Source organism: Cavia porcellus, unplaced genomic scaffold (assembly GCF_034190915.1).
Source record: "Cavia porcellus strain 051 isolate PalLab524CR breed Dunkin Hartley unplaced genomic scaffold, mCavPor4.1 scaffold_19, whole genome shotgun sequence".
NCBI classification, from domain to species: Eukaryota; Metazoa; Chordata; class Mammalia; order Rodentia; family Caviidae; genus Cavia; species Cavia porcellus.
This window is the reverse complement of record NW_026947502.1, coordinates 35,705,347-35,717,457: the sequence shown is the minus strand read 5'-3', so window position 1 is coordinate 35,717,457 and position 12,111 is coordinate 35,705,347. Positions and strand designations below refer to the sequence as shown.

Genomic DNA, 12,111 nt, shown 5'->3' with positions numbered 1-12,111 from the left:
GTTTCCCCTCTTTGACACAAACTATGCTGATATAGTTTCTCCTTGAATTTCTTCAGGAAGAGTCCCCAGTGCCAACTAAGCATGCTTCTAGAGGGACATAGCATGACTCACCTGAACTTCTTGCTGAACAGTAGCCCTATCTCACCACTCACTGTGTTCACTCTCACACTCTGGGCTTGCACAACCTAAATAAATCAGTAACGTGCTAAGGTTTACCTTGGACCCTGCTTCCTAGACAATGAAAAAGGGAGCACTGCTGAAGTTATTGTACCTTTGCTTTCTGTCATGAATGCTTTAATAAAATTAGTAAGTTTGCCTTTCTAATGTGTAGCAAATGGGATTGATACTTTGAATTAAATTTTGAATTATAGATAGTAAGGTATTTCTCATTTATACAATGCCTTCTTCCTGCAGTTATTACCAATAAGTGCAAGGAATGTGCTTGTGCATCAGTTACACTATATTGCTTCATAGCAAAGCACCAAAAGCTAAACAACTTAAGGTTATGATGCAAAGGGATGAGGTGCTGGCACAATAGTGTTCCTGGGGTCATTCAGGCAAATGTAGCTATTAGGTAGGCAGGAGTAGAAGATCAAGAAAGCTTCATTGAGTATCTGGTGCTTCACTCTCCCCAAATCAAAGAGCTTCTTCACAGCACATAGACTCAAACCAGACCTTAAGCCTAGAGACTAGCTTCATGGGAGGAAATGAAAGCTCAGTTCTTCTAAAGATTGGGCACAGAAGCCCCAGAACATTATGGTTACTAAATTGTATTGTTCATATCACAAAGACAGTAGGACTCAAGGGGATGGGATCTAGACTCTGTCTAAATGGGATGAACAGCACATCTGCACTCATTTGAAGGTCCTGGCAGCTGCCTTTTTTGAAAACCAGGTACCATAGAAGCTCCTCAATTTGTCTAGAAATTATAATCACCTGGGAATCTTCTCAGACCTACAACACACTAGGCCACACTCCAAGTCAATTAATTCAGTCTATGGGAGTGGATCTCAGTAGGTCTTTAAAACTCTTCAGGTAATTCCAATATTTAGACAATTTTAGGAATCATTGTTCTTCCATGGTTGTAAATAAAAAGAGATTTAGAAAAGCTGAAGGCTCTAACGGGTGTGTGGTTACATGTCATTTCACATCATGCTCAGTGGCTTGTTTTGAAGCATACTCTGAGTTAAAAATTAAAGCTACATTCCAGGTACCATTAAAATAAAGGGGGAGGGGGGAGCAAGCTAAATACCAAGTCTTAAAGCACCATAAAACTACTGTAATAAGTTCGCCCATATGCCTTATAGAGTGACCAAGTCTCCAGACTGTCCAAGGCTGAGTGATTTCTTGTAAATAAGACTTCTAATGCTAAAATCATGACAGTTTGGTTCGAATTTGGGCCACTGATTACCATAGTATTGCTCTGTCTCTCTCTTCTAGACCATCTACGTTTTGGTGAGTTTTGCTTCTGGAAAGCATTTCCATCATCACTACTAAGTTCCTCAAAATGAATGGCCTAGGCTGGTGCTGCCTGAAGTATACAGTCCATACTCTTGCAGCATCAGCGTCATGGATGAGCATGTAGCAGTGGAAATGTGGACATTCTTCCCTGGACACTGAGTCTGAATTGCTGGGAACAAGGCTCACAAATGTGTGTTTTGAAAAGCATACTGGAAGCAGGCCTGTTATGCTTTCATCTTCATCTGTCTCATCCTCCCTCATCAGGCAAAAATGTCAGATTTCTATTTTGCAATCAGGAATCAAAGGCATAGTAGGAAGAGTCAATCAGTGCTAATTTTGGCCAGACATACCTTAAAAAGCACAGCCAGCAGCTTCAGACAGATACATGATAATCACCATTTGGGACTGAATTTTGCCAGTCATTTATTTCAGCAGCTGTAGGAAATTTTTCACATCCACACCGGGGGCTGGAGTGTGGGGTGAAGGATGAGATGAGCACAGATGTCTGCAGAAAGGAAGCTCTGTCTCTTCTAGCACACCTCAAAATGATCAAGGCTAGTTAGAGAGTAAGTTTTTCTCTGATCTGGAACAAAAAAATCCCCCCCTTCAAGTCAAGCAGAAAATCAAGCCTTATCTTTGATTCAGTGATTGGTTTTCAGTGTGAGTTTATAGTTAAAAAAAAAAATCACTTGGGTTTTAGTATTTTAAAATTATGCTCTTTGTAACTATCTTGGGCTGAAGTTTACTAAGGGCAATGAAGAATGCTGATAAGCCAAGTAATATTCTGAAAAACTGCCTTAAAATAAGATGATCTACTCACTCTTTTATATTTAGTGGATTTTAATAACTGCTTGTGAGTCTTATCTATTTAAGAAAGGATAAACTACAATGCAAAACACTTTTTGGGTACAAAGCTTCATTTTGAAAGCAAAGGTATTTCTTAAAATATATAAATCAGAATTTTGCTAATTCACATGAGTCTTCCTGCTTACTTAGCAATTTTTTTACTAGAGTTTCTTCATCAGTTAGCATATAATTTTATCCCTAGTACAGTGAAGCAAATGAAATTAAAAAGCCCTTCTCAAAGCTCACCTTTGGTAAAGAATGACTCATAATTCTCACATGTTTCACAAATTGAACATTTAAACTTTTTTTTTTACAAAGGCTAATTAATCAATTTCCTCCCTTACAGAAGAGAATGTAATCAAAGTTACTGCAGCCGAGATTCAAGCTCTGGATAAGGAGGCTGCTGGCCAAACACCTCAAGCCGCGATGGGCAAGGTCACTCTCTTGCTGCACTGCAGGTCTGGCTGGAAGGAGTGAAGCTGCCCCCTCCCTCAACAGTGTGTGGGCAACAAAGATACCTATTATCCTATCTTCCACAGAGACAAAAACGCAAGATGTGAAATGCACATATTGTACTGAGTAACAAACTCATTTTCCTACATAATACTCACATAACAAATATGTGAGTTTTACTTTCCTTGAACACATTTTAAGGAAGAAGTAAATCTATATTCTGCAAGTAACCAAAAAGATTTTAATCAGTGATGCATTGAGCAGCAGAAGACTTCTAAGTATTTCATAAATGATACAGAAGTTAAAACATCTCAGAAGGTGCAATATGTCATTGCATGTTTAAGGAGGCAAAGTGAGTCCTATCTCTTTTCTAGTCACGGAAAATACATATCCAACTAATTAGACAAATTGAGCAAACTGAGATTCTTCTGCCAGGCCCTCTACACAAGCATCGGAGCTACCACGGTCCTTACCTAGGTTTCACATCTCAGTACCAAGCTGGAATCTCAGAGATTGAAGTGGATGCACCTGGATGGCATTGGCTATCCATGTCAGTCCGCAGAGTAAAGATCCCCACAGGGGATCTAAACTTAGCCATCATATCTAAGGGTTAAAATAAGAATTCAAGATCAAATCCCACCCCCAAGGATGGCAATCCAGATAGGCCCCTGGCTGGGAACAATGTAAAAGGCGTATATCAGTGAGATCAATAAAGCCTTGCACAGGATGTTTGATCAATGGAGTGAGATTTCATAGTCTCTACTGTCTCATGACACTGTGAAAAATCACATGAAATACTTCAAAGTGAACACAAGTTGTAAATTGTAAATATACGTGCAAATACAAGAGGTCAGTACATACTACTATTTCACACCGTTCTCCCCAGCAGGGCAGGATAGATCCAGGTATTCGGAGGCTGGGGGCCTGACTCAGACAGAATACTCTCTTGAATATCTATGCTGAGGCTGTCGATTTTTCTGTCCTTAACTGGACTGTGATTTCCTTGAAAGCAGAGACTGTGCCTTAGTCATTGCTGCATCTCCATTTCCATAGTAAGACATTCAATCACCGTTTATGGAATGTTGAATAAATACACCCTGAATCCTCGCTATTATTCAGACTCCCAGCTGGCTGGGAGTTATGCGCAGTGGAGCACTGTGGCATAATGTGAGAAACTGAATAGTAAATGCCTGTGAGCCCAGGAATAAGATCCCCATCTGCCAAAAAATTGTCTGCAACCCCACTGTCGGAGCACTGGCTACACTGCAAGGAAGACAACTACTGGGAATTAGAAGCAGTCCTTGAAGCTGGTCAAAAAAGGAGGCACTAACAATTAAATATGATGGAAAATAGTAGCAGCTGAACTTCACTGTGTCCTTATATGGCAGGTAGCACACTACAAGCATCACATTCTTAGCATGTTTAAACTTCAGAACTACACACTACAGGTGGTTTTGTTATCATCCATATTTTACAGATATAGAAATTGAGGGTTGAGAGACATCACCAGACTGTGTGTGGTAGAGCCAGAATACAGCTACAGATCTACTGTGTATCACAGCCCACATTCTTAAGCAATACCACACCCAACTTCCTTTATCTTTAGCGAGAATGGGATGGCCTCGTCTTGATCTTCTCAAAGCCATGCAGAAAAGGAGAACTTCTCCTTCCTCTCCTTTGCACTACCCCTACACATACACCTTATGTCAGGCACTGTATGAGGCATCAGAGATACATCAGTAAATGAGGGACCAGGAGCACACACTTGAGGACAAGAGACAAGGCCATGTGAAATGCAATGAGAAAGTTTGCCTGAGAACAAGATGTCACCAAAGCGACCACATGTGATGAGACCGGAGAACAGCAGGAGGCTGGAGTTTAGTAGAGTAAGGCCAGCCCTCCACTCCTGGCACCAGGAGAGTATTGTGACCACAAGGCAAGTCTACATGCAAGCCAGATACTTCACCCCAGGCATAGCAGAGTGACAGTATGGGATATCTCATATGACAAAGCCTCAGAGGTCACTTCCTAAATGAGAGGTCACCCTGCCTGAGGAGAGGTGGAAGATGGTGGGAACATTGCAGGCAGACCGCTACCCTGCCCTAGGTTCACTGGAATCTGTCAAAATGCCAGCTATATACTGCCCTCCAAACTATGCCTCAAACCCTGTTAGAACCAACTGCCTTGCTTCCCTCTGTCTTCTCTTGCTGATTATACTCCTTTTCCAGCTGACCGCACCCTTCTCCCCTTTGCTTAACCTTCATGGTCCCTGCGGCTACCCCATGTCTTTAGTCCCTGCTATTCTAAGTGGCTCTGGGGATATGAGGCACTACTTCCAAGATCCCTGGCCACATCCTCCTTGGGGGTTAGATCCACCACTAGGCTTGATTTAGTCTCACAAAGCATTAAAACAGACATAACTTCAGACTTCAGACAGCAGCAGCATCAGAAACCTAGTGCATTTTCCCCTCTTCTGTTCTTGTATATGTCTTCTGTCATCTGCCCAGCAAATACTTACTGATGACCCATTCTCCTTTACACTTTGCTGAGGATAAAAATGACAAATAAAATTCTCAGGCTAAAGGGTTTTATAACCTGCCATGTCAACCAGGTGCGGGAATTTGAACTATACCTCTCTACACTGACAATTGCCACAATCATTTCTGTCCCTAACATCTTTCTCAAGCATCAGGCTCATATCTGACTGCCTACCTGGCATTTGTACTTACATTTTAAAATTAGTGTGCCCAAAATAGGATTTTCTTCCCTGGCTGTGAAACACTACCCCCACCAACACCACCTGGCTTTCCTCTTCTCTACATGCAGCATCGGTAGCCTTGCAATCAAACAAAATGATCCAGGAATTATCTTGGATTCTTTTGCTATGACCCTTACATCAAATCATCAACAAGTCTAACCCATCTCACCTTCAGACTACATTCTGAATCCATTTGCAGCTCTTTAGGTCCATTTTCAGTACCCTGTTCCATTAAGAAGCTACTGCTGGTCCATAGAATCTGCACTGTACCCTTCCTCCGGCCCTTTACAGCCCTCACAGGAACCGCATGGGCTGGATTTTAGAGATGTGACCCTCAGGCTGGGCACTCTGGTAAATAACCTGCTGAATCACAGCTGCAGTCTTGTCAGCAACCTGTACCCCTAGTTTTGCAGCCCCCTCTTTCTCCTGTCCATTCTCCATGCAACATCCACATCATCTTTTAAGATTTTAAGCCCAGTTATACTACTTCCCTGCTTAAAACCCTTTGGTCCATCACCTTGTTTAAGGAGGCCTTACAGGATCTGTTTCTAGTTGATCTTCTTGAGCTGTTAGTCCAGAACCTCTCCCTTCATATCATATTTCTGCTAAGAACTACTTACATTGTTAATTATATATTTTGACTGCTGTATAATGTTCCTATTTGTGGTAAAACTGCACAGGTACTGCAGTTCCAGGTTTTTATTATTAGGAATAAGAATGTTGTGCATATTTGCCTCCTGCTGAAATTATGTGAGAGTTTCTCAAAGTAAAACATAGAAGAAGATAAATAGTTGAGTCACAGGTGCACAGGTCAGATTAGAGATAAGGGTCAACTGTTGTGAAGTCATTGTGCTAATTCATACCCCTAGTGCCAATGTCTGCAGGCCCTTTGGCTCCACATGCTCTTCAACAACGTGACATTGTGGGGCTTTTTCATTTCAATCCAAGCTGATGCATGTAAAAGGGTATTTCAGTGTCGCCTTGATTTGCATCGCCATTATTCCTGGAGGTCATTACCATCATTTACTACATTCATCTGTATCTCACAGATTTTCAGCACTTCAGGTTGAATGTCTTACTAAGAGAACTTTTCTTCCACTCTTTATCAAGACAGCCTTCCTCTTTTACATCACTCTATTTCTTTTACCGCCTGGTATCTATCACTGCCTAAAATCAAATAGGATTTTTATTTGTAGGCGATCTGTTTCCTGCAAGTAGAATACAAGGATGTTGGCTGAATGGTTTGCTGTTGCATTTTTAATTCAGTAACAGTGCCTAAGATGGAATGGATAAACGACAGAGATATGCCCTGATTCAGAGCTATGTTCTAGACTCAGATGTTCTGAATTTGTCTCAGTTCCCTGTTTACTTTAATCATAAACAAATTCTTTAAATCATCTTTTCCTGAGTTACCTTATTTGTAAAAAAGAGATCATAGTTCTCATTTCATAGGGATGCATAAAAGGCTTAGTATTTGAGTTAACGTTTGTAACATTCTTACAATACATAACGAGTGCTCAACAAATGTTGGTTATTACTATTAAGGTGTGATTTTTTTTCATTATTATTCAATGGCCCTAAACCAGCTTGGACCTAGCAAGCTCTCTCTTTCCCCTCAAGTCTGCATCCTCCTGATCTTGCAGATACTTATCCCTGTAGCCAAGAAAAAGAAGAGGATTCAGGGGCAAAGTTCCCGGGGCAATTTATTTTCAAGAAGGAGGTCTGGTCACCCCAAATCTGAAGAAGCTGAGCATCAGCACAGTAGGTGCTCCCCAACCCTTGGTGAATAAATGATGCACAAACCACCCAGGACCCCAACACTGCGTTACACAGGAGCCCCCCTCCCCCCAACACTCTCCCCTGTCTCCTTTTATCTTCCTCGTATTTTCAACTAGAGGACAGGGAAGTTAGAAATGGAGATGGCAGAGACATAAAAGATCCGATGAAGACAGAGGAGCAGAGAAATCAGGCAAAGGAGAAAGGAGGGCAGAAAGGGATGACAGGAAACTCTAGGTCATGCAAGTTGACCTCTAGGGCCGCACATTCACATGCGGAATACAAGAGGGTAAAGCATCCCACCAACCCAGAAGATCTTTCTTTTTAAGGAGTGAAGGCTGAGGCAAGAAAGACTGCAGGGCACCAGAGGCCTGATGTGAGGGAGCAAAGGAATGGAAGCCCAAACCAAACTTGAACATCTAGCCTGGGGGAGGCTGTTCCCTAGGAGATCTGTAGCCCCCAGAGAAGTCATCTGTCACCTGCCCGCTTACCTTGCTCTGCAACCTGGAACCCCGCTCCATTTGAAGCACTCCTCGCCCCAAAGTGATAAATGCGGCCTTGGTTAACTGCGCCAAGGGGCAAAGCCCAAGTGCGATTCCACCAAGAATTCTGGCAGATTCACTGATAGAAACTGTTTCCATTTGAAAAGGATCAGGAGTCCTTGCCAGGACCAGCTGTCTCTCGGGTGTCAAATTCCGTGACGGGTGGCGACCTAAAGCGCGCCACCCCCCTCCTCCCCCGCCGGGGAGCCCCGGGGTGCGGGCGCCGGGCGGGGCCGAGTGGGGTCGCGCAGGCCCCCGCTGCCCACTGGCGGCTGGTCGGAGTCCGCCTTCGAGGAACCCCGCTCCTACCTGCCGGTTCCCGCTTCAGACCGCCCGAGCTAAAAACGGAACGGCGTCCCAGGAATCCCTGCCGGGACTGGGGACTCCCTCCTTCCCGAGTTCCTGGCTGCAGGAACCAGCCAGGTTGGCGGGGGCCCCAAAGCTCTGGGTATTGCCGACCTTGAGGCTGGGGAGGGCTGTGCCTGCGCCAGAATGAAACACGCGCGCGCGCACACCCGGCACACACGCGCACACACCCAAACACACACACACACACACACACACACACACACACACACACACACGCACACGCACGCCGTTTCCACTAGGTAGTTTCCTCCCGGTGCAAGCACAGCACAGTGCAGAGGCGAGGGAACCCTGCGCAGAACAACGAAGTCAACGATCCCAGCCCCAAATTTGGGGATGTTTAATTTAAAGGCTTGGGTTTAAGCCTCTCGGGACAGATACAGAACAACATACCATCCTAATTATCAAACACCATCTGTAGCGTGTGCGTGGGGGCGTGTGTGTGTTAAGGTCGAATTTCAGGCGTTCTAACTCGAGCTTCGAGGAAATGGAGAGGGAAGCACAGATCGAGCTGCTTCCAAGCACGGCTGGAGGAGCCTCTGGACTTCCTCTCCCGCAGCGCTGGGGTTAAGGCTCCCGCCCGCCCGCGGCTTCCCCCGCGGACCGACGACTGGGAGGGGGAGGGGAGAGGCAGTGGGGGGGAGGGGCGCGGAGGGGGCGGGGCGCGGGGGAGAGCCCGGAATCCCGCCCGCTCCGGCTGCGCCCCGCTCCAGCCCGCTCTATTTATAGCTGCTGCGCCTCCAGCTGCGCCCGGGAACTCTTTAGTCGCGCTGAGCATTTGGGGCTCCAGAGCTTTCCAAAGACGGGATTTTCATAACTTCTGTGAATGGCAGGAAAGTCTCCAGCCTTTTGGGTTTAGATTGCCCCTGTTCAGTCTGCCGTTCACATATGCCATTGCCAGACCACTCACACACACACACACACACACACACACACACACACACACACACACACACACAGTCACACACACACACACACACTGGGAGCCAAGGGGATTTCTTAGGCAAGAGGTGAATGTAGGCTGGAGAACATTAAAAGGGTTGGGGGATGGAGGACAGAGGAGGGAAGAAAAATAGAAGAAGAAGAGAGAGAATTTTCCGTGGTCCTATTGCCTGCAGGCTTATTTTCTGCAACACTGCGGTTTTGTCTGTCAATCGCGAGACCAAAATAGGTATGAAGCAAATTTAAGAGCAATGAAAGGCCGCGTCTTCTGCCTTACCACAGGTCTCAAGGCTGTCTGCACAGCTGGGCAGTCAGAGCTCACACCGCCCTGGGAGTCCCCACAGACCATAATGGGGCTAGTCTAGGCGCCACGCAGGAGTTTCCTGCCCCAGGGGATCCTGATGCGGGGGCAGGGATTACCTGCTACCTGGAGCCCTAGGTACAGCACAGCATGGGGCACACTGTACCAGTCTAGATGGTTTTAAACTGATACCTTGCTCTGAAGTCCTTCGCTGAAGCTACTCCTTACTGTATTGAGCCCCAGTGCTGCAAGCTAAGGACATTGGCACTCTGGAACACATCTGAGATGCTACTTGCTGCCAGACAGGTGTGAGAGGAAGGTGAGAGACAACCAAAAGGGCCCCTGAAGTCTGCAGCAGTGCCCCTGAGCCACCCACCTCTGCCCCTCTTTCCCTGGCCCCTACCTTGCACTCTCTAGAGGTTTTTGGGGGGTGTAGGGGGAGCTGGTCTTAATGCAGTGAGAGGTTACTCATTATTAAACTGTATTTAATCAGAATGATTCTAGAATGCACCATCTAGTCAGTTTGACTTTCTAGGTGCCTGTGTGCGAGGCAGAAGCACCTTTGGCTCCACTTCTTTGGCAGCGTTTGCCTCTTGTATTCATTTCCCTGCCCCAGTACAGAGCGAGTCCTGAACACCATTTCTAGGACAAGGCAGGCTCTTCAAGTGCAGGGGAGAAACAAGAGAAAGGCCTTGAGGTTGGTCACCCCCTTTATTTGATCTCAATAAGTGTATTATTCATGCTGCAGTTCCTTATTCGGCCAGTGTGAATAATACTAATTATAGGTGCCTCACAGAGTTCTGTGAAACTAAATGTGGATGTGAACATCTACATGACTTGCTTAGACTAGTGCCTGACCTGTGTTAAAATTCAATAAATACTGCTGCACAGATATGCGCTGAACTTCATTTGTATGAATTTGTTCAAAGTGCATTTAAATAAAATCTGTTTTTCCATGTAAATTCATACTATAAATCAATTTCCTTTTCCATGTACTAAAGCAGATCCCCAAATCATTCTCTTCTCTATATAAGGAAGGTCACAGTCTTTACCCTGTATTCTCTTTGTCCAGGGAAAGAAAGCAACTCCTCAAAAGCCAATTTAACAATCCTGCTTAACGTTAATCCACACAAAACACCCAGGTAAAGATTCTTCCACTAACAGTGTTTCATGATTAACTCAGAGTAGCAAACCTGTTGATACATAAAAAGTTCTTTAATTATAAAAACATGAAGTTTTCCAAAGGACAAAGAAGGGGGAGTAGTTTTACTTAGTTTAGTTTAGTGTACGCACAGCTCAATACAGGTTTTGTAGTAGCTTATTTAACCCCTGAAAACACTCTAGATGATAAGAACTGGAACCTATGAGAGCTCTGGCAGAGAGAGCTAGTTATCCAGTTTTAATTTCCCTCACCATACAAGACAATCTCTGATTTTTAGCCTCTTTCCTCATCCGTTTCCCAGCCACCATGGTATTCAGCCTTGCTTCATGTTCACAGCAATGGAACTTGCTGACTATGGACAGAAACTTCTGAAATCATGTTCTAAAATAAATTTTTTCTCTTTTGAGTTGGTTTTCTCATGTATTTTGGTCAGCAATGGAAAACTAACATACTAGCTAAATTGGAGGGTCAGAGTAACATCAAGGGTTGCAGGTCATAAACACTACGCAGACATGCTGGTTCACCTTCGTGGTAGGGAAGAGCACCTTGCCATTAACAGTGCCTGAAATCTCTTTCTTCTGCTTTTCCAATCCTAGTCAATATATATACATATGTTAACTCCATGACAAAGGGCATCATCACAATGCAGAAATACTAGGGAGTGAGTTGCAAGGAGCCATGTCTTGAATGCAGAGCGGGTGGAGCTGGTGGCTCACTGCAGAGCAGGAGAGTCATTGTCTTTTCTAAGTCACTGCTATGTTGCTGCTCACTGTTGCTTGTACCTAACCCCTGCCGACTGATGTATTGTGCTGTACACATCAAAACATGTCACAAGCAAACATTAATTCAAAGAATCAAGACAAAGAACATTTTGCATTAGTGCAGGGGAAAAGTCATTAAAGTATTTTCTTTCACTTAATATTCAAAAGAAATCTATTATAGGCCACCATGTATTTGTCAAAGGTGATCACTCTGTTTGAAACCTTATGCCCCTTTCTGTTGCTATGGGATGTCACAACTGTCATACTCATAAAATGAGAAGCTTGGATTACCTGGCTCCCAGTTTACTTAGAATTCTGAAGTGTATACTTATGGTACATGTAGGGGGCACCAGATAAAAGTGAAAGCCCGCTAGAGAAACCTCCCACCCAGAAAAAATGACTCAGAAAAGGGTAAAATATAGCACTTAGATCAACAAAAGAAGACATCTGAGTCTAATAGCCACTATATTTTATCCCTTGATAAACCGTACTATTCAAAAAATCTGTTGGCCTTGATCTTAATTCTATGATTTAATGAGAACTTGAAGTTATCCTTTTTGTGGAAAGTTGATTATATAAATGGGTGGGAAGAAGAACAAACTAAATTTTGATGATCAGATTAGTGCTCTAGGTAGGTACTAACAATATGCAATAGTATTTTGTCCTCTCTTTCTTCTGCATCTGTAGAGGATTGTATTTTTCTATTATGTTAAAATTAAGAAATGTAAGCCGAAATTATATAT

At 44.1% G+C, this 12,111-nt stretch overlaps 1 protein-coding gene across 7 annotated transcripts in view; it reads right to left on the bottom strand.

The window, feature by feature from the left end:
- The window catches only part of Kcnn2 (potassium calcium-activated channel subfamily N member 2), a 476,524-nt gene extending 468,149 nt beyond the window's left edge, over nt 1–8,375 (bottom strand). For 2 of the 7 annotated variants that reach the window (XM_063230941.1, XM_063230944.1), the window contains exon 1: nt 7,786–8,375. The gene's annotated coding sequence lies outside the window, so the exon portion shown is untranslated. The remainder of the gene's footprint in view (nt 1–7,785) is intronic. The other 5 variants (XM_063230942.1, XM_063230945.1, XM_013156196.3 and 2 more) reach the window with 3 other exon arrangements.
- Nucleotides 8,376–12,111: the final 3,736 nt, after the last annotated feature.